The sequence below is a fragment of the Chrysemys picta genome, chromosome 3 (genome assembly GCF_011386835.1).
Source record: "Chrysemys picta bellii isolate R12L10 chromosome 3, ASM1138683v2, whole genome shotgun sequence".
Lineage (NCBI taxonomy): Eukaryota > Metazoa > Chordata > Testudines > Emydidae > Chrysemys > Chrysemys picta.
In genome coordinates this window covers 165,418,318-165,438,144 of record NC_088793.1, presented here as the reverse complement: position 1 = coordinate 165,438,144, position 19,827 = coordinate 165,418,318, and the positions used below count along the sequence as shown (strand labels likewise).

The following is a 19,827-nucleotide window of genomic DNA, read 5'->3' as shown; positions in this document are numbered from 1 at the left end:
AGCTTTCACTGCCCAAGTCTCATCGGTTTCGTCACATCACCACCTTGTTTTGGGAAGGGGAAGAGCATGTAGCACTTGCACCAGTCAGCTTACCTACCAGCCTGTCCCTTAGAATGCTGGATTCTGAATTTCTCTGCCTTGTTGCTCTGTAGTATCTTCATCCTTCTCTAACACCTCCATAGAGGACCTGGAACACTCGCTGTTTGCGCATTAGCTGGCCCATGGTGTTTGGGCATGTTTAACCTTTACCTGTCTGAAGGCTGGTATTCTGAATTGCCTGCTCAGCTTTGTTGGCTGTTGTAATGCTGCAGAGCCAGCTGGGTTCTTATGTGAGTTTTCTGTCTTGAGCATTACAAGTGAAATCCTTACCTGAGAAGAAAGGCTACAAATTTGAAATAAGGACTTGTGAGGGTTTTGGTCTATATATCTCCTCCTCCTAGTAAGTTTGAGGTATAATTTAGATACTGGATTTCATTTCCTTTTTGTTGGTAGCACTAGTAAGGAAAGGTATTATTACACCTAGCACAATATATATTGTTCTCTCCTTCAGGTCCTGGGTATGAACAGATCCTCAAACAAGTTTACTAAAAAATCTGGCCAGATTCTGTCCATATAAACATGACTACTGGACAAAACAGTGTATAACTACTTGCATGCTTTAGAGTCACTGTCATGCAGTTAGAGGCATGCCAGTCTCAGTGCTTATACTCGTGGGATGAAACATGAAAATGTGTGGAAAGCCTTTAAGGCAGGGATGGGCAAACTACGGCCTGGGGGCCACATCCGATCCTCCAGCCTGTTTAATCTGTCCCTCGAGCTCTCGCTGGGGAGTGAGGTCTGGGGCTTGCCCTGCTCCTGCACTCCAGCTGCGGAGTGAGGTCGTATGCATGCTGAGGCTCCCGGAAGCAGCAGCATGCCCCCTCTCTGGCTCCTACATTTAGAGGTAGCCAGGGGGTTCCATGCACTGCCCCCGCCCCAAACACCACCCCGTAGCTCCCATTGCCAGGGGACTGCAGCTAATGGGAATTGCAGGGGCAGCGCCTGCGGATGGGGCAGCGCACAGAGCCTCCTGGCCACACCTCTGCATAGAAGCCAGAGGGGGGACATGCCGCTGCTTCCAAGAGCTGCTTGAGGTAAGCGCCACCCAGAACCTGCACCTCTGACTGCATACCGTGCCCCAACCCCCTGCCCCAGCCCAGAGCCCCCTCCCACACCCTGAACTCTTTATTTCTGGCCCAACCCCAGAGCCATCACCCCGTCCTGCACCCCAACCCCAGTTTCGTGAGCATTCATGGCCCACCCGTACAATTTACATACCCAGATGTGGCCCTCGGGCCAAAAGTTTGCCCACCCCTGTTCTAAGAGCATCTTGGCTTTCCTCAAAGAGAGGATAGGTAGCTGGCTTCTCCAAGGTCTGCCTGGCTCAGCAGGACATCAGAGCAATGCCTCTTTATGTAGTGAAGGATGCTTTCTGCACTGAAGTCCTTCTGAGCTGGCCAGCATACTGTACCAATATAAACAGCTTGATATTGGTGTAACTGAGGCCACGTTCAGGGGTTGTCCTTATTTAATTAAATTAGTGCCAGGACTGGGGTTGTGTGTAGAAGCCCACTTTTTTTCTTTGTATGGGCCTAAGTGCAGACCTTTCAATCTATTTACTCATTTATTTGGCATCTTTCTGTTGCTGCCAGCATGCTGACATTTACCATTTCCAGTTCATTTTAACTGCAAAGTGTAAATGACCCTTTTCTCCCCAGCATGTGTACTTGCCCTAGTGCTGCTAGTTCTTAGTCTTTTAATACCTCCAGTGCCCTATTCACAACATATACCATGACAGCTCCTTCTGTATGATTCTTAGTAAGTACTGATTTCCTACCATCTCTTTTTCAGCTGCAGCAGGAGAACTGTTTGTATTTCTAAATTTAGATATCCATGGATACATATAATATTTTTCTCTGTTTAATCTTGGCAGTTTAAATTGCATATGGAAAAGAAAAGTGCATTCAACTACAGGAAGTCTGCATGCTGTACACTTGATTTGCAGAAGAATAAAATGTTACATGGAATATTTCACTCATTGTTTTGTAGAAAAACATGCCTAAAATTAGAGGCTTGCACTATTGTTTGTAGATTAACTTTCCCTCCCTATTCTGTTGTACTGTATTTTGTCTATCACTCTTGATATGGGAACTGGCTGTATTTCAGTGGTTCTATTTGTATACAGCTGTAAAGCAGTTTGGTTCTCATGTAATTTAAAATAATTTCATTATTCCTATCAGATTGCTCCCTCCATCCTTGTTCATCAAGTGGACCAATCTTAATACAGAGATTGTCTCATGGACACCTCTCTTCACCTTCCTTCTGTTCACAATAGCATGAACTATCTCCCCTTCCAGTAGCACATACCATCTCCCCTTCCATTCACAATTGTGTGACGCCCCAGTGGCAACTACAGCAATTGGAAAAGTAAGAGTAGGAAAGGGGGGAGGGATAGCTCAGTGGTTTGAGCATTGGCCTGCTAAACCCAGGGTTGTGAGTTCAATCCTTGAGGGGGCCATTTAGGGATCTGGGGCAAAAATCTGCCTGGGGATTGGTCCTGCTTTGAGCAGGGGGTTGGACTAGATGACTCCTGAGGGCCCTTCCAACCCTGATATTCTATGATTCTATCTCTATATTTTTGTTGAGGTTTGTGAATTGTTCCTTTTATTTTCTAGCAAGCTGCTAGATAGACAAGGCACAGCCAAAAAAATGAGATGTATTTGGCCTTTTCCATATTGTTGCCAACTCTTGAAATTTTATTGTTAGTCTCATGGTATTAGGTGTTTTACTTTAAGTCCTGGAAGACTCGTGGAAACAAGTGATCATATGCAAATCTCACTTTTCTTTCTCTTTTTAAGTAAGTTTCTGGTCCTCAAGCTTATGGAGAAAAGCTTGAAAATGTGACCTGAGTGCACTTTAGAGTAAATAAAAAGAAACATTATTATTATTATTATTAATAATTTTTTTAAATCAGTCTTGTGACTTTGTTGGGGACTGACCCATGATTTGAATGGTTTAAGTTGGCAATACTGCATATGTTAGTCTAGATGATCGTTTACTTTCACCAAGCTTGGTGAAATTTTGAGGAGCAAAGGGACAACGTGGTGAAGGAGACTTATAGGGGCCATAGGTGACCGCAGCTCAAGTGGATTAGAGTTTTTCGTGATGTGTGCACCCTATTGTTGGTGTTGGTGGGAGACTAGTCATTCAGTCCTGCTGTCGGTACTCCTGTGTCTGTCACATATGAAACAGATGATATGAATTAGACAACATTTGATGGTCCTGACAATCTGTTCAGAATGGGAAGCAAGCAAGAAAGGAAGGAAATAAGGTTCCCTAGCCTTAGGAGCTTACAGAAATCTTGGGGATGAATGGTCTCCAGTTATAAGTTTGACCATCAGCTTCCCCAAGCAGGATGTTAATTGGAGTATTTTCTAATGATTAGAGCAAGGAATTAGAGTCAAGACTCTTCAATTCTCTTTCTAGATTGCTCTAATAAATTTGTTAGTCTCTAAGGTGCCACAAGTACTCCTGTTCTTTTTGCGGATACAGACTAACATGGCTGCTACTCTGATCCACTAATGCAGTGTCTGATCTTAGGGGTGGTCAGTTGCCTTTTCTGTTCCTCAGTTTGTTTACTTGTGTATAGCAAACTCCTTTATTACACAGGGGGCGTAAGATTTAATTAATGCCAGTGGAACACTTTGAGAACTTTTGGACAAAGTTGCTGTATATTTGCAAAGTATTCTTCATCTTATTATTATTTTCCCCAGAAAATGCCTTGCCTGTTGATTATAATTACCTAAAATAGTTGTACCACTTATATGTTAGAACCATAAGACTCAGCAGATCACCCATGACCACCTTCTCTTCTCCTTATATTTCTCTGTCAAACTGCCGGACAGATTTTTTTTACTATTTCTCTAGATACAGCTTTTATGTGAAACAGTCTCCTAAGCTTGAATTTTGTTTTTTGTTTTTGAGATGATCTTTTCATGTTTAAAAGCCTGCAGACAATAAAGTTCCAGAGTTCTAATAGATTTAGATTCCCCCTCTCCCCGCCCAACGGTTTCCATTCATGATGATCAACTTCATTACTTTTCTGTCAATTTCATATTTCTGAGTAATACACTGATAACAGGTGTAAGATTTTAGTACTAAAAAAGAACAGGAGTACTTGTGGCACCTTAGAGACTAACATTTATTAGAGCATAAGCTTTCGTGGGCTACAACCCACTTCTTCGGATGTTGTAGCCCACGAAAGCTTATGCTCTAATAAATTTGTTAGTCTCTAAGGTGCCACAAGTACTCCTGTTCTTTTTGAGGATACAGACTAACATGGCTTCTACTCTGAAACCTGTCATTGTAATACTAATGAGTGCCAATAATAATAATAATAAAGCCAAGAAATCATGTAAGGATGCAAAAATATTCCACAAGCTTTTTTGTGTTTGTGAGTGATGAAGACAAAAAGCCCTGGGAAGAGTCTGTTAAGCAAATGTCATATTCTTCACCAGCTTCTACATACTTGTTTGTAAACATTCCAGGGCATGCTAACAGAGTAGTGATAGTTCCAGGGACTTCCTGAGTTTGACATACTAATATGTTGCCACTTTCAACATGACTCTAAAAAACTCAGCATGTTTTTGGGGATGGTCCTTCAGAAGGATTCTTCTGTTTTCCCCACCATTGTATACTGATGCTTTGTTTAGTCTTAGACACTGACTGTACTCTCGGGAACTAGTCTAACGTATTCCATTATGCCCATCAAAGGGAGAAATTATTGGAGAAAAATAGTGTGTTCCTTCTTTTACAAACATGAGGCTAAGTATGCTGCCACCACTGAGATTCCACCGGACCTGAATTCTGTCACCTGCCAATCCCCTCCTGTGGCAGCATATTATGCTTCCACTGGACCACAAGGCACCTCAATGATTAAATAAAATATCCCCCAGGAAACCAGACAGTTGTTTGTGGTATAGCTCTTCAATCTGTTGGCTTCTTAAAGAGTAGACTGGTACTGCGGTACATACTTTAGGTAGCGTGTTCTGAAACAACCTTCATATTGATTATATTACTAGGGCTGTATTGAAATTTAGCCTCTGAGGGGTAGTCACCTGAATTATGGCTAAAGTTTATAACATTCCCTTTCAGCTAAATAACTTTTCAGATGCCAGGAGGAAGAGGCACTGATCTTTACTTGTGGTATCTGCAACATCGTTGGCTTAGTCGCTGCTTCTTCTCTCCCTTGTGGCCAGATTGGATGTAGGCCCAATGTGAGCTAGGAGGTGAGGGTAAAATAGGCAATCCGGCTCCATGTCATTGGCCATTACGTCTCCCCTCTTCTTGCGGCCTATTATCAGATTCTCTCTTCCATTCAAGAGTGAACTCAGGAATTCTGGGAGAGTGCAGGTTTGAGATGTGCCTGTAGTCTCTGGGGAAGCTGTTTATTTCATTCCTTACTCTAAAACGACCATTTCCCCATTACTTATTGGTTTAGCCTTTTAGATCAGTGTCACAAGTAATCATGTTATAGGGTCTTCACTTTTTTGGAGTGCATTAATTCACCTTAAACCTTTTTAAAAACAAAAAGGATATTTTTTAATAAAAAGCAAATAATTCTGTTAAGATTTAGCTGTCAAAACCTTATTACAGAAAATGGGAAGAGCAACCGTTAGTGACAGGGGTTCAGAATTGAAATTCTAGTGAAACTATTTTAATCAGAAATAAATTGTACTCTATGGGGCAGGGACTGCATCTTCCTGTGAGTGATGGAAATTGCCTAACACAGTGTAGATGTCACTAGAAGACAAATATAGAACAATAAATTTTTATTTGCTATGCTTCTCTGATGCATGATAATTATTATGCCAATATAATAGGAAAAGTAATATCAAATATGTGTTCTGTTTTGTGATGATATGACTATTATTTTCTTATTACCAACATCCTGCTGTGGTAAATGATCAGGTGTAATACAAGTCACTATAATTTATTGCTCTGTCCACTATTTGGTTTCTAATTCAGCCAAAAGCCATTTTTACCAGTAGTTGTCCAAATGCTATAATTAGATATATGGTTACAGATACTGATCAACACATTTCAAAGCTGTTGGGGGTCACACAACACCACAATGACTTCAGTGGAGTTGTGTATCTAGGATTGAACTTGGTGATTGAGGTCTTGTCTATTGGTTATGCACCATTGTCTACTTTTTATAGGAGAAATAGTTGTCATGGAAGCTGGTTTCCTTTTGATTTCTTTTTTTTTCTTCAGTAGATACAGATATAAGGCTTCTTACCCTCTAATTTGTAGATTGTGGGCTTGCTACACTAAATCATTTAGCTTCTTTAAGACACTAATGTATTCTGTTGCCCTCATCCTTGTTAATTTACAAAGGAATCTACATATCAGGCTTCAGGTCAAAGAATGCTCTGCTTCCAGCTGACTAGCTCAGAACAGAATTACAGGAAGAGCACTATCACATGGTGTTTCCGCACTTCACTTTTGTTTCTTCTCGTGGTATTCATTGGATTCAACTTACTCATTTGTTTCTTAGACTACTAAGAGTGCACTTATGTCAGCAGTGGGAAAACTTTTTGGCCCGAGGGCCACATCTGGGTATGGAAATTGTATGGCGGGCCATGAATGCTCACAAAATTGGGGTTGGGGTGCAGGAGGGGGTGAGGGCTCTGGCTGGGAGTGTGGGCTCTGGGGTGGGGCCAGAAATGAGGAATTCATAGTGCAGGAGGGGGCTGTGGGTTGGGGTGTGGGGGTGAGGGCTCTGGCTAGAGGTGCGGGCTCTGGGGTGGGGCTGGGAATGAGTGGTTTGGGGTGTAGGAGGATGCTCCAGACTGGGACCAACCTTCAGCTTTGCAGCATCTTTAGTGCTACTGTCAGAACCAGAAATTGAGACTGACTTCTCTGTTTGAATTATTTAAGCTAACTAATGTGCAAAAAATGCAAATGAACAATAAAATGGGGAAAATTAAATTACCTGTTCTTTTTCTACAGTTTTAATATTCAAATATGTTGTCTGCAGATAAGAAAATACGTAGAGCTAATTCATTATTGCATTGCTCCAGTTTCATGCCAGTTATAGACTCCTCCTCATCATCATCCTTATGTACAGTTATATACTGGTATAAAATTGGAGTAACTGGTGAAACAAGCTCTGTATTTTAAAATAGGATTTATAGCTTGCCCATGACTTTATTTATGTAAAAAATTTATGTAAAATGTTTTTCCATGGAATGTTTTGAAGGCAGTTGTTTGAATAGCAAGGACAGTTAATAGAAAAATGTAAGCAATGACAGTAGGTCTACTAGCCACGTTCTGTGAGACGATAAACTTTAATCACATTAAAAGATGAAAGCTTTCTTTGAGGTGGTGCTTCAGGATAGCACCATATTCAAATGCCAAATATCATGCCAATTACTCCTTTGGACAGTGGTTGTAGAGGGCTTATTACATACCCTTATAACATGTTACACTCAGCAGTAAATAATATGTCACACTTTTTTCAATTGATTTTCAATAGTTTTGTGTACAATGTTTTTTCAATTTACAATTTGTATTTCAGATTATTTTTTCTGGCCTTTACTGCAAAACTGTTCTCTTGATAATAATTAAAGTTGAATAATATATGTTAGAGGAAGTAAAATATAAACAACCTGCGGAATTGGAATGGGCAAGTTCTTCTGATCAGCTATAATAAATCAGAATTGAGAAGGACACTATTACATTAAGAAACAGTACGTAATTACAACTTATACAGTTGCCTCATCTGTAGATGAGGATAACAACACATATCTCGTGGGCATTTTGAGTCTAAATTCATTAATGTTTGTAAAGTGTTTTAAGATCTTTTGATGAAAAATGCTCTAGCACTGAAGAATTGCTATTGTTTGTTTATGCAGTTGTAAAGGAAATCATACCACTTTCTCTGTTTAACATTATTACAGTAATGGACATCTGTTTTCAATAACATCTGCATTCTTATGTTCCATTCATCCCTACTGATGTCCATTTAATTACTTTCAAACATTGTTTAGCAATATAATGATATGCAGTGGAGATGAAGGAAAAATGTAAAAGGCTGTTCACAGAAAGGGTCCTTTTGAAGCTTTGTAATTCTGAGACACCAGTCAAAGAAGTCAGTCACTTCAAAGAAAGATCCCCCTCATTTCAGCCATAAATCTTCCTTCTAAATATTTTGGCTGTTTCAGGCTGGAGTTTTTAAGCCTACACAGTGCAACTGGAAAATAATCCTATCATACAAAAAGAAAAGAACTGTACCATTATCTCACTTCCGACTGCTACTCAGTATTGCAAAGAAGGTGTTGTTCTGTTATGTGATTTGAAACAAATGCAGTTATTCATAAACTGTTAGCGGCATGATTTACATCAAGGCTTTTATTCAATTAAAGATAACAGATTCACTTTCTTCATGCATGCATACACAATATACACTTTCTCTGATGGGACTTGAAAGATTTTTTTTTCAGCGATTGGTACAATTCACATTTTGTTGAGACCAGGTTGAGAGTTTGCCACTGCTACCCAAGTTCGAAAGTTCATGTTGTGAGTTTGCACTAAATAGCAACTTATCTAACTTAAATTAGGTTTAATGTTTGCAGTACTGCCTCTGTGCTCAAATTCAGCTGTTGGTAAGCATTCCCAACTTTCCTGTCCTCCCATTTAAATAAGCTTGCCTATTCAATTAATTAGGGCACTCTGACACATTGGGAGGTGGTCTTTTACTGTGGGTATCCTGAAGACAGTTGAAGCTTTATTACTAATACCATAAATACTCAGGGGCCTAATCCTGAATCAATGCAGTCAATGAAAGCAGAATTGATCCCTTAGTCTCTAAAAGACAGATAAGAATCTTTTCCCCTTATCATGCACAAGTTTGTTTACATCAGATTATTTAGTACATGGAGTGTGTGTGTTTTTGTTTAGTCTCTTTAAAAAACATATATTGCTGGAATGGTTACCCCCTTTTTTAGGCTTTACATTGAGCATAACATATTGTGACTTTGGTTCTTTGAACAAATAATTTGACTTTTTTGTTGTTGTAATTTTAGAGGTATATATGGCCTGGTGCATTTTAGAAATCTGTAATTGTAAATCTAGCCCTTCTTCTTTGAGTAGTGTCCCTATGGGTGTTCCGCTTCAGGTGAGACTGCACCTGTGATTGGAGATTTTCTGAAGCAGTGCCTGTTCAGCCTGCACATGTGCTCTAGTCTTCCTTGTGCCCCATACTGAGGATAGCTGCGTGGGCGAGCTTCCCTCAGTTCTGTCTGTACCACCCTCGGCCTGAGACGGAGCATCTAATGTGCCCACGTTGTGCTAAGCCTCTAGTTTAGCATTACTGTTTTAATTTTAACTAGTAGGTTTTGTTTAGTTTGAGTTCACTTTACTTAATCTGGTAGTGATTTTTTTTTTTTGCCAGGATTCCCAGGATTCAAATGTTGCCTCTCCTGCCGAGAATCCATCCAAGTCAGTGATGGACACTCTGCAGAGTGCAAGAACTGTACCTCTTTTAAAAGCTGATTGAAGAAGAACAGAGAAATCAAGTTTAGGCTCCTGATGGTGGAGCCAGACTCTGTGACCAGCCTCAGGGAACCCCCATCCACCCCCAGTACATCAGCCTCTTAGTGCCCTTTTGACCTCTGCTTCTCAGTCACTGAGATCCGTGACAGAGAAGACTGCAAAAGGTATTGACAGGCTCCTAAGAAAAGTACCAGAAGCTCTTTGAAACACTGGTACCAGTTGTACTTTGGTACTGGATCCAGCTCGGGTACCACTGAAGCATGATAGACCTAGCAAAGTCACGAAACATTCTACTTCACGGATGCCTGTACCATTTTCAGACTCCTCACTGAAGAAATATCCCAGACATTGGCACCAGTACAACAGAGGCTATCTACATCCTTGGTATGGAGGCCTGTATCTCTACAATCACTGCCTTCGATACTTGTCCCATCTTCCAAAATGGGACCACCAAAGCAGGCAGGCTCTTTAGTATCGACACAGATTCCTGTGGAGCCTCAACTGACTTTGGCTCATTTATACCTGGTACCACAAGGATTTAGATATTCTAGAGACTCGGTCATGTCAGACAAGCCAGAATCCCGCTCATTAGTGGGTACCCAATGATTGTCAGTACCAGGATCTACTGGGTCACCAAGATGGTATCTTTCACCGGAACCTTCTAGCTTTCTGGTACCCATCACAATGGACAGGCAGTTGCATTTAACTTCAGACAGTGCTTAATTTGTAATTAAAGAGGTGCCAGGGCTCAAGAAATTAGATGCTGGGGCTCATACAATTTTTTTGCATTCATAACTGATGCAGCAAGTCCAGATCTTCATATAGGGTTCCGCTGACTATTCTACAAGAGACATTCCCCCATATTTCTATCCTCAGAGGGAAATCTCAAGGTACAGACCATCTCATGTTCTTCCTTATTGGCATGACCAGCATTGAATACTCTTTCCTTTGCCTTATGATCAGCCTCAGTGGCCCTGCTGGGACCCGTAGGCTGTATACTGCCTGCAATTCTCAAAGCCTCCCAGTTCCTCCCATGGGGATCATTGAGGGAGACACTCCCTGTCTCATCACTTACTCCTCAGCAGCCTCAGGAGGAGTCTTTTGCAGACCAGTAAGCTACAGCGGACAAGGAGGTGACACCGCAAACTAAGATTTCATCATCCTCACCAGACAAGACTTGTAATGCCACCTCCACCTTCTGTTGCTGATGACTTTAAGCAGTTTCAGGAGCTGATGATGAAATATATTGCTAAATCATTACAGATTGTGCTAGTAGAGGTCCAGGGCTCTCAACATAGGCTTTTGAACATTTTACGTATATCAGCTTCTGGCAGAGTAGCTCTACCAGTGAATGAAGTGATACTTAATCCTGCCAAAACCATCTGACAAATTCCAGCCACTGCACTGCCTACTTGCAAACAGGCAGACAAAAAAATATTTCATATACCAATGAAAAATACATTCTTGCACCCTCAGTCAAATTCTTTGGTTGTAGAGGCAGTCAATGAGTGTGGCAGATAACACCAGATGAAATTCATACTCTCTGTCATGGACCAAAAGCATCTGAACCGATTTGGATACAAGCAACTCTGCCGTTCTGAATCACTAATTATCAAGTCTTGATGGCAAAATATACCTACATCATTTATGACACATTCTACAATTTTATTCATCACCTCCAAATGGAACATCGAGAACAGTTCAAACCATCATTGACGAAGTCCGCTGTTAGCAGGAATCTCTCTACAAGCTTCCCACAGTGGCCCACTCCATCTCAACTGCTGTTATGTGTAGAGCATCTTGGCTGTGACTGTCCGGCTTTCCTAGGGAGATACAAAATACTGTAGAAGACCCTCCTTTTGATGGGCTTAAGCTCTTCTCTGAGTCCATGGATGAATCCTTTCACACTTTAAAAGATTCTAGGGCCACACTCAGGTCCCTGGGCATTAATATTCCTGATAATAAGAGAAAATTTAGCAGGTTGTACACAGCACAGAGATTTCATCCAGCTCAGTACTCATCCTACCATAGATCTACTGAACCAAGCAAGAAAAGGGTATTGTTAAACAGCTGGAAGACTTCTGCACAAAATACTTACTCTCAGAAATGCAAGAGATTTCACCATTAGGGTCTGTGATGACAGACTTTTCCTGTTTTCATTCTTCTCAACTACCTGTTGGAATTAGAAAAGTCAGTTCTTGCTATGAGATCTGTCAAGATTCACTTGGTGGCTACCACAACCACTCATTCATCTGTAGAGCGTTTTTCAATTTTTGCTTACCCCATGACAGCAAGATTCCTCCAAGGATGTATGAATCTTTTTCCACAGATTAAGGAACCCACCCTAGTATTCGGAGTAGCAGCCGTGTTAGTCTGTATCCGCAAAAAGAACAGGAGTACTTGTGGCACCTTAGAGACTAACAAATTTATTAGAGCATAAGTGGGCTGTAGTCCACAAAAGCTTATGCTCTAATAAATTTGTTAGTCTCTAAGGTGCCACAAGTACTCCTGTTCTCCTTCCACCCTAGTATGAGATTTGAACTTGGTCCTTAACTGTGATATGAAGCCCTCCTTTGAAACACTGGCTATCTGTTCATTACTCCACCTTTCTATGAAGACAGCCTTCCTGGTGGCCATCACTTCTGCCCAAAGGGTTGGAGAAATGGGGACTCTGATGGCAAACCCTCCCTTCACAATGTTCTTCAGGTACAAAGTTTCATTATGACCCCAGCCTAGATTTCTACCGAAAGTTCCTTCTGAATTCCATATGAATCAGGTTATTCACCTCCTGGTTTTCTTTCCAAAGCCACACCAGACCATAGAGGAAGCTGCCTTACGTTTATTGGATGTCCGAGCAACACTGACCTTCTATTTAGATTTAAGCAAAGATTTTTTTCAGAAAGTCTCGTAGACTCTGTGTCAATTGCTGACAGATCCAGAGGTTCTGCAATTTCATCCCAAAGATTCTCAAAGTGGATCTCTGGATGTATTATCTCTTGTTATGACATTGCCAATGTTCAGCCTCCTTCTATGATCATAGCCCATTCTCCAAAGTCCCAGTCTACTTCTGTGGCCATATTGAAGGGTTTCCCAGTTATTGAAATTTGCAGAACTGCAACCTGGACCTCAATACGTACTTTTCCCAAACATTATACTCTGGTTTATGCTTCCTAGAGCTGATGATGTTGGCAATGTAGTCTTCAGTGCTAGATCTGACTCTGAATCTATCATCTCCATCAGGGGTTATTGCCTGAAATGGAGCCATCTATAGGACATTCTTCAAAGAAGGAGGAGAGGTTACTCACCTTATGCAGTAATAGTTGTTTGTGATGTGTGTCCCCCTATGGGCATTCCATTACCCACCCTCCTTCCCCTTTGCTCCCAAGTCTTGTCTCTTGGCTAGAGAAGGAACTGAAGGCAGCTGTATCTGTCCTCAGTACAGGGCATGGGGAGAACTAGAGCACACATGTGATGCCTTTCTGATGAAAGGCACATGGGTGCATGTGCACCTGAAGTGGAGCATCCATAGGGACATGCATCTCAAAGAACTCCAGTTACTGCGCATGGTGACTAATCTCTCATTCCTACATTCCTGTTTACTTGAGAGGATAATTCCTGTAACTTGGTATCCTCCAAAAATGTTGTATTTAAAAACAAAACATATGAGCACTTTTTTTTCTTTTACACAACTCTGAATGGTAAAGGCTCTGCTGTATTTTCTGTGTAGAAATCTGAGCACAAATGAGAGAATGACTTCAGAGCAGGATTGGAATCTGTCAGTCAAATGAATAGCTGGTACCAGGTTCTTCCCTTAGACCCAGTTACTTTTTTGGGGGGTTGCTCACGTGATCAGGAGTGAAATTAGCCTATTCTTTCCAGATGTTAAACTACTGTTTGGGCTGATAAAATGGCAAAGATTTTTCAGAAAGTCTGGTAGATGCTTTGTGTTTGGGCTGATAAAATGGCATGTGCTAAAAGTATGTTGTAAGCACACTTGTGGGTTTTTTGTTGTTGTTGTTCCCGTTTCCATTTGGATTAATACATTTTAGAGATCTGAGTAATTTTTGTACAGGTTCATTTTTAGGCTTATATCCCAGACTTCTATTGTTGTACCACAGGACTCGCTATCCTGTGTCAGCTCTAACTGGGATTATGGAAGAAGTTGGGTTTTCAGGAGGGATTTAAAAGACAAGGAGTGGAATCTAGGATCAGGACTGACACTCCAGGCATAGACGGTATTCATGAGACAAAGGGACAGGAGGAGGAATAGGAACAGAGGCGTCATGGAGAGTTATGGAATTGGCAGTGCGTGGGTTCAGAAATGAGACCACACTAGTGATACCAGTACAGAGATTTTAATAACTGTTGGTTACATGAAATTATGTGACACACATTTGTCATCTTTTCACAACAATTTTAGTTGCTGTACTCTTAAGCAGGAAAGCTCTGGTGGTTTATAATGTCTGAGAGACACTTGACAAAATTTCAGCCTTTTAATGGACAATTGAATATGCACTGAACTTTTCAAGAAATTTGGTGATGATTTTTTGGTCTAGCTTTGAATTCAGCAGCATAGATACTGTTCGGAAATGTTGTCTATATGATTTGTAATTCACTTTTGATGCGTCAGCTGAGATTATGCAACACCTCAGCAGCTAGCACCATTTGTACTGGTTTTTTGGTCATTCTTATACTTGATCCAACTGCTTGATTCTTCAGAAAATTTATTGCTTAGACTGTTCATAGCACTTCATTAATCCACATGGTATTATTGACTTGCATACAACGTGGCCAAAATTTTCCAACTTGGGTGTCTAAAATTGGCATCCAAATCTATAAATCACCTAAATACATCTAAATCAGTTGTTGCTACAAAGATCAAGTCTTTCAAACTTGGATGCTAAAGTTAGGCACCTGAATAAGTGGCCCGATTTCTTCCCCCACCTCCCAAGGGGCTGAGCACCCACAGTTCCTGTGGAATGTAATAATAGTTGTGCGTGCCCAGGCCTCTGAGTCAGGTTTCTAACTTTGGCACCCAGCCTTGCAGATTTTGCTTGTGTAACAGCTGGCTTGGATTTGTGCAACTTCTCCTTTGTGTGTATATATATTTTTATTTATTTTCCTAACCTGTAGTCCTTTGTTCTGTTACTGATAATTATTGGTTTATATGTTATAGATTGTAGATTCTTTGGGGCCGGGGTCTTGACTGTTTGTCAAGTTACATGCACACCGGTTGCAATATATTAAAAGTGTATTTATTATTAATAATTTAATTGCTTCCTTCTAAGGCTCTTTCTTATAACACACTCTGATGAAGAGCTGCTGCACTTTAACTCTATAGATGGTTGGTAGGTGATTGATGTTCTAAAGGCATATTCATTCACAGAGAAGATTTTGCTTGTATCCTTGCAGTATGAAAGAAATATGAAAACAAACACCTGAAACTATTCTTCATTCAAACACCATTTCGTTGCTGTTCTACGATGTTTTTTGCACATTCATTAATTAATCAGGAACTCTTATTTATGTAGCACCATTCACTCTGAAGGATCTGAAAGCAATTGACAAATATAACTAACTGAAATACGAAGTCTATGGCAGGAACACTTCATTACGGTTGAATGTAGCCACCCTGAAGTGGAATGTGGAAAGGGTTTAGCACTGAAGCATATGTTATCCAATTGAAACCACAAGGGAAATTTTAAACAGGCAGAATGTAATTACTCAAAATTATCATTTGGCCAGGCCCCTGGGGATTACAGCCCTCTCTTCTTTGCAATAGGACAAGAGGATATACAACAGACAGATGGTCCAGGATCTTGATATTGTGTCTTATCGAAAAATGGTTAATGGTACCTCCAGCAACACAATGGACCATAGTGCTACACTTTAATTTGAGAGAATATAGTATGCCAGACTTCAGAATTGCCACCCCCACTTCTGCAGCACCAAAGGTCTTGTCTATATGAGGAAATTGACCAGAATAGCTATTTCAGAACAAGCTATTCCACAATCATTATTCCAGAACAGATCTCCCTGTGGCCACTCCATTCCGGAGCAGATCACTTGATTCTGGAATAATTAGTGCACTTTGTGAGCACGCTGATTAATTGGGAATAAAATATGCCCACCAGAACACATGGTGAGCTGTTGTGGAATAGCTTATTCTGCAATAGCTATTCTGGTCAATTTCCCCATGTAGACAAGCCCCAAGTATTCCTTAGAGGCCCTCCATCCAAGTACTGCCATAGGTGCTGGCACTGGGGGTGCTGCTCCACCCTCTGGCTTGGAGTGGTTTCCACCATACACAGGGTTTACAGTTTGGTTCAATGCCTCTCTGCACCCCAACTACGCAAATTGTTCCAGCACCCAAGTACCAATCACTCTCACCCTTGTTTACTTTGAGATGTGACCACATCAGAGCTTATAAGGTTATAAAGGGTTAACTCTGCTGTACTCTTTAGCATTGCATAACTCCCTCTAAAAGAGGTGGAGTTGCTAGGAATGCATTCCTGGCATGAACAGGCAGAGTATGCTTATTCAAGGAGGAAAACAATTCAGGGTATTTTTTTTTCCCCCCAGATATGAAGTCGTACAAGTTAGAGAGGCAAGAAGAGAAAGTTCCTGCTTCATCACTGGCAGTTTTAAAGAGATTTCCTACTCTGAGATAAAGAAAAGCAGAAATTAATTACAAAGATAACTTGTGTCATTCACATGGATCACTTCATAAAAGCATTAATGCTAAGGTGACCATCTACTCAAATCCAAGAAGAGCTCTTTATGCTACAATGGAATCACAGTAGTTATAGACTGGCGGGGGTGGAGGGGGGTCACACGTCTCACAGCTTCTGTCAACCAAACTTATTGCATACCGCAGGGGCTCCTTGCATCCCTCCATTGCACCCCACAAACTCCCTGTGTGCCATGTTTCCATCCCCCTCAATTTCAGGTACTCCCTGTAATGCTACTCTCCACCCCTCTCCTATACCAGGGCCCCCCGTTGTGCCTCTCCCCTACCATGGCTTTTTGTGTGCCTTGATTCCCCCCATTCCTTTATGTCCCCCCCCCATTCTTCCTTTTCCCATTTTATTATTATTCATCTGGGAGGTAAGTCATTCAGTGTGTTCAAATCTATTGGGAGGATGAGCAGGGGTATTGTTATGCTGGAAGGCATTAATGGGTACCATCAACCAGTTGTTTATTCTGTAGACAATCAAGAGGTGTCTAAAGCTGCGGCTGTGCTAAACAGATGACAGGGTATGTCTACACTGCAATTAGACACCTGGGAATGGACCATGCTGACTCAGGCTAAGAGGCTGATTAATTGTGGTGTAGACAATCTGGCGCCAACTGTAGCCTGAGCTCTGTGACCCTTCCACTTTGCAGGGTCCTAGAACCCAGGCTCCAGCCCAAGCTCAGATATCTACACTGCGATTAAACAGCCCCGCAGCCCGAGCCTTGTGAGCCTGAGTCAGCTGGCACTGCCCAGCTGCGGGCTTTCAATTGCAGTGTAAACCTAGTCTTCCAATTTTCTCCCTTTTAGTTTCCAATCTTTGCCCAAAATCAGTAATGTTCTGATAGTTGATTGCTTGAACGTTCTCTGAAATGTTGGCATTGATCGGATGCAGTGTTAGAAATGTCATCTAGTTGATCACACAGCTTTCTCAAGCTTGGCTAATAAAAAAAGACCTGTTAGGTTATTGAGTCCATCCCTCAGCAATGAGGAAGAATGGTCTTGTGGTTAGGACCCTCATTTGATGTTTGGGAAATATATGTTCAGTTTCCTGTTCTGCCACAAATGTGCTGTGTGACCCTGTGGACAAGTCATATAGTGTTTCTGCTTAGGTTTTCATCTGTAGAATGGGGCTAAGAGTACTTCCATACAATGCAGGGGTGTTGGGAAGATACATGTATTAAAGATTGTGAGGCGCTCAGATACTGTGGTAATAAGTGTCATATAAGTATGGTAGGTAGGTAGAAGGCAACGATAGGACACTCAGCAATAGAGGACATGATCAAATTTTTGAAAGGATGTGACATTTGATTTTAGATGAAAGGTGAAAAGATTAACAAAAAAGCGATATTGACATAATTGAGGGAATTTTTAAAAGCCTTTTTCCTCTTCTTTTCTGGTATGTTATCTTAACGTCTTGTCACCTTCTAGTCTTCTCTTAACAATAAAAATGAGAAGAAACAAAGGATCGAATTCTCATGTTATGTCTGTATCAATCTAGAATGATTCAGTTGTCTTCAATGGAGTTATTCCAGATCTATAGTGGGGTTACCAAGAACAGAGTCTGGCTTAAGGTGTGCAGTAATTTGTGTTAAGGGAAATGTGGTAGCTGCAAAGCACGGAGAGCATAGGGTCTGTTAGACGCCTCAGTGGCACAAGGTCAGTCAGAGGTGGAGGTGGCAGTGATAGAAACTGGCTGCAGTTTCCTTTGTGCTAGGTGACTCAGGAATCTGAAGAGGACACCAAAAATGGGTGGTGCTGGCTGGGACACTGCATGGCTTGGGTGTCCAAGTAGAGCATTGATTGTATGTATCTTCTCCGGAGACTGTGCCATCAGAACCATTGTGGAGTACCTGACATGAGTTAAAGAGCCTCCTGTGGGAGGGCAGCAGTCATGGTCCCTCCACCTCCTATCCTTTGGGTTGGATCCCCCAGTGGAGTGAGAGAGCCATGCTGGTGCAGAGAGGTGTATGGTGAATCGGACCTAGATAATGTTCCATGGTACAGCTCCTGGGTAAAATGCCATTTTAATTGTTAAAATGAAACAAAATGGTAAGTTTAATTTTTCCATCAACCAGAAAAGTTAGGTGTGGATATTATCAAGTGTGTATTATTTGTTTGTATTATGGTACCACCTAAGAACCCAGTCTCGGAACAGGGCCCTTTGTGCTAGGCATTGTACAGAGAAGAAACAAAGAACATAAGAACGGCTATACTGGTCAGACCAATGGTCCATCTACCCCAATATCCTGTCTTCCGACAGTGACCAATGCCAGGTGCTTCAGAGGGAATGAACAGGCAGTTATCGAGTGATCCATCCCCTGTTGTCCAAGAATACAGTCTTTGCCCTTGGGGACTTGCAATCCTAGAAGAAAAACATTATTTGTCCGTGACTCTATTTGAGTGTTGAGCATGTAGCAGAGTTTATCCAAATCCCACCCACTTCCTAGCATGGAGACACCTCATCGACTACAAAAATGTATTCTGCCTTGGTTGTGTTACCTGGATAGACTGCAGTGTAAAAACTTCTGCAGGAAAAATTCACATGACAATGGTTAATCAGTGGAAAGAATGTTCTCTTTCAAAAACCTGTGAAAGAATTCTTGTTAGATGAATTGTTCCAGGTGAGTCCTGTCTCCCTTACACTTATTTTTACCCTTCCCTAAAACTGCAAGCTCGCACAGCATAAGCAAGTTGCATCAATTAGTCCCTTCTCATGCCCTGCCCAGGGTTAATAACAGACCTAAAAGTGGCAATTCTTCAACAAAAAACTTCAAAAACAGACTCCAATGTGAAGCTGCAGAACTGGAATTAATTTGCAAACTTGATACCATTAGGTTAAGCCTGAATAAAGACTGGGAGTGGTTGGGTCATTACAAAACCTAAACTTAATTTCCCCAATACTAATTTCTCCCTACTGTTACATGCACCTTCTTGTCAGCTGTCTGTAATGGGCCACTCTCTTACCACTTCAAAAGTTATTTTTCCTCCCTTGATATCCTGCTGTTAATTGATTTATCTCATTAGACTGACCTCACACTTGGTAAAGCAACCCCCATCCTTGCATGTATTTATACCTGCTCCTGTATTTTTCACTTCATGCATCCGATGAAGTGGGTTCTAGCCCACAAAAGCTTATGCCCAAATAAATGTGTTAGTCTCTAAGGCCTAGTCTTTACTTACCGGCTGGTCCGGCGGCACGCCATCGATGTTCTGGGATCGATTTATCGTGTCTGGTTAAGACGCGATAAATCGATCCCGGATCGATCCCGGAAGTGCTCACAGTCGGCGCCGGTACTCCAGCTCGCCGAGAGGAGTACGCGGCGTCGACGGGGGGAGACTTCCGGCCGCGTCTGGACCGCGGTAAGTCCGGACTAAGTGGGGACCAGGCCCAAGGTGCCACAAGGACTCCTCGTTGTTTTTGCTGTTACAGACTAACATGGCTACCCCTCTGAAAATAGTTCTGTTAGGTGTGCTGCTGCTCTGTAATATATGGA

General features: G+C 41.6%; 2 protein-coding genes and 1 long non-coding RNA gene across 6 annotated transcripts in view; 2 read left to right on the top strand and 1 right to left on the bottom strand.

The window, feature by feature from the left end:
• Positions 1-19,827, top strand: part of LOC135982602 (centromere protein F-like) — a 402,988-nt gene that overhangs the window by 200,092 nt on the left and 183,069 nt on the right. The gene's annotated exons all lie outside the window — the stretch shown is intronic.
• The window catches only part of PTPN14 (protein tyrosine phosphatase non-receptor type 14), a 182,574-nt gene that overhangs the window by 45,975 nt on the left and 116,772 nt on the right, over positions 1-19,827 (top strand). The gene's annotated exons all lie outside the window — the stretch shown is intronic.
• The window catches only part of LOC112058725 (uncharacterized), a 51,006-nt gene continuing 38,611 nt past the window's right edge, over positions 7,433-19,827 (bottom strand). Inside the window, exons 4-5 of one of the 2 annotated variants that reach the window (XR_006174388.2) lie at positions 11,696-11,770; positions 7,433-11,420 (exon numbers count right to left, since the gene is read on the bottom strand). This is a non-coding gene — a long non-coding RNA (uncharacterized LOC112058725). Of the gene's footprint in view, positions 11,421-11,695; positions 11,771-13,831; positions 18,696-19,827 lie in introns of those variants that run through there. The other variant, XR_002887881.3, reaches the window with a different exon arrangement.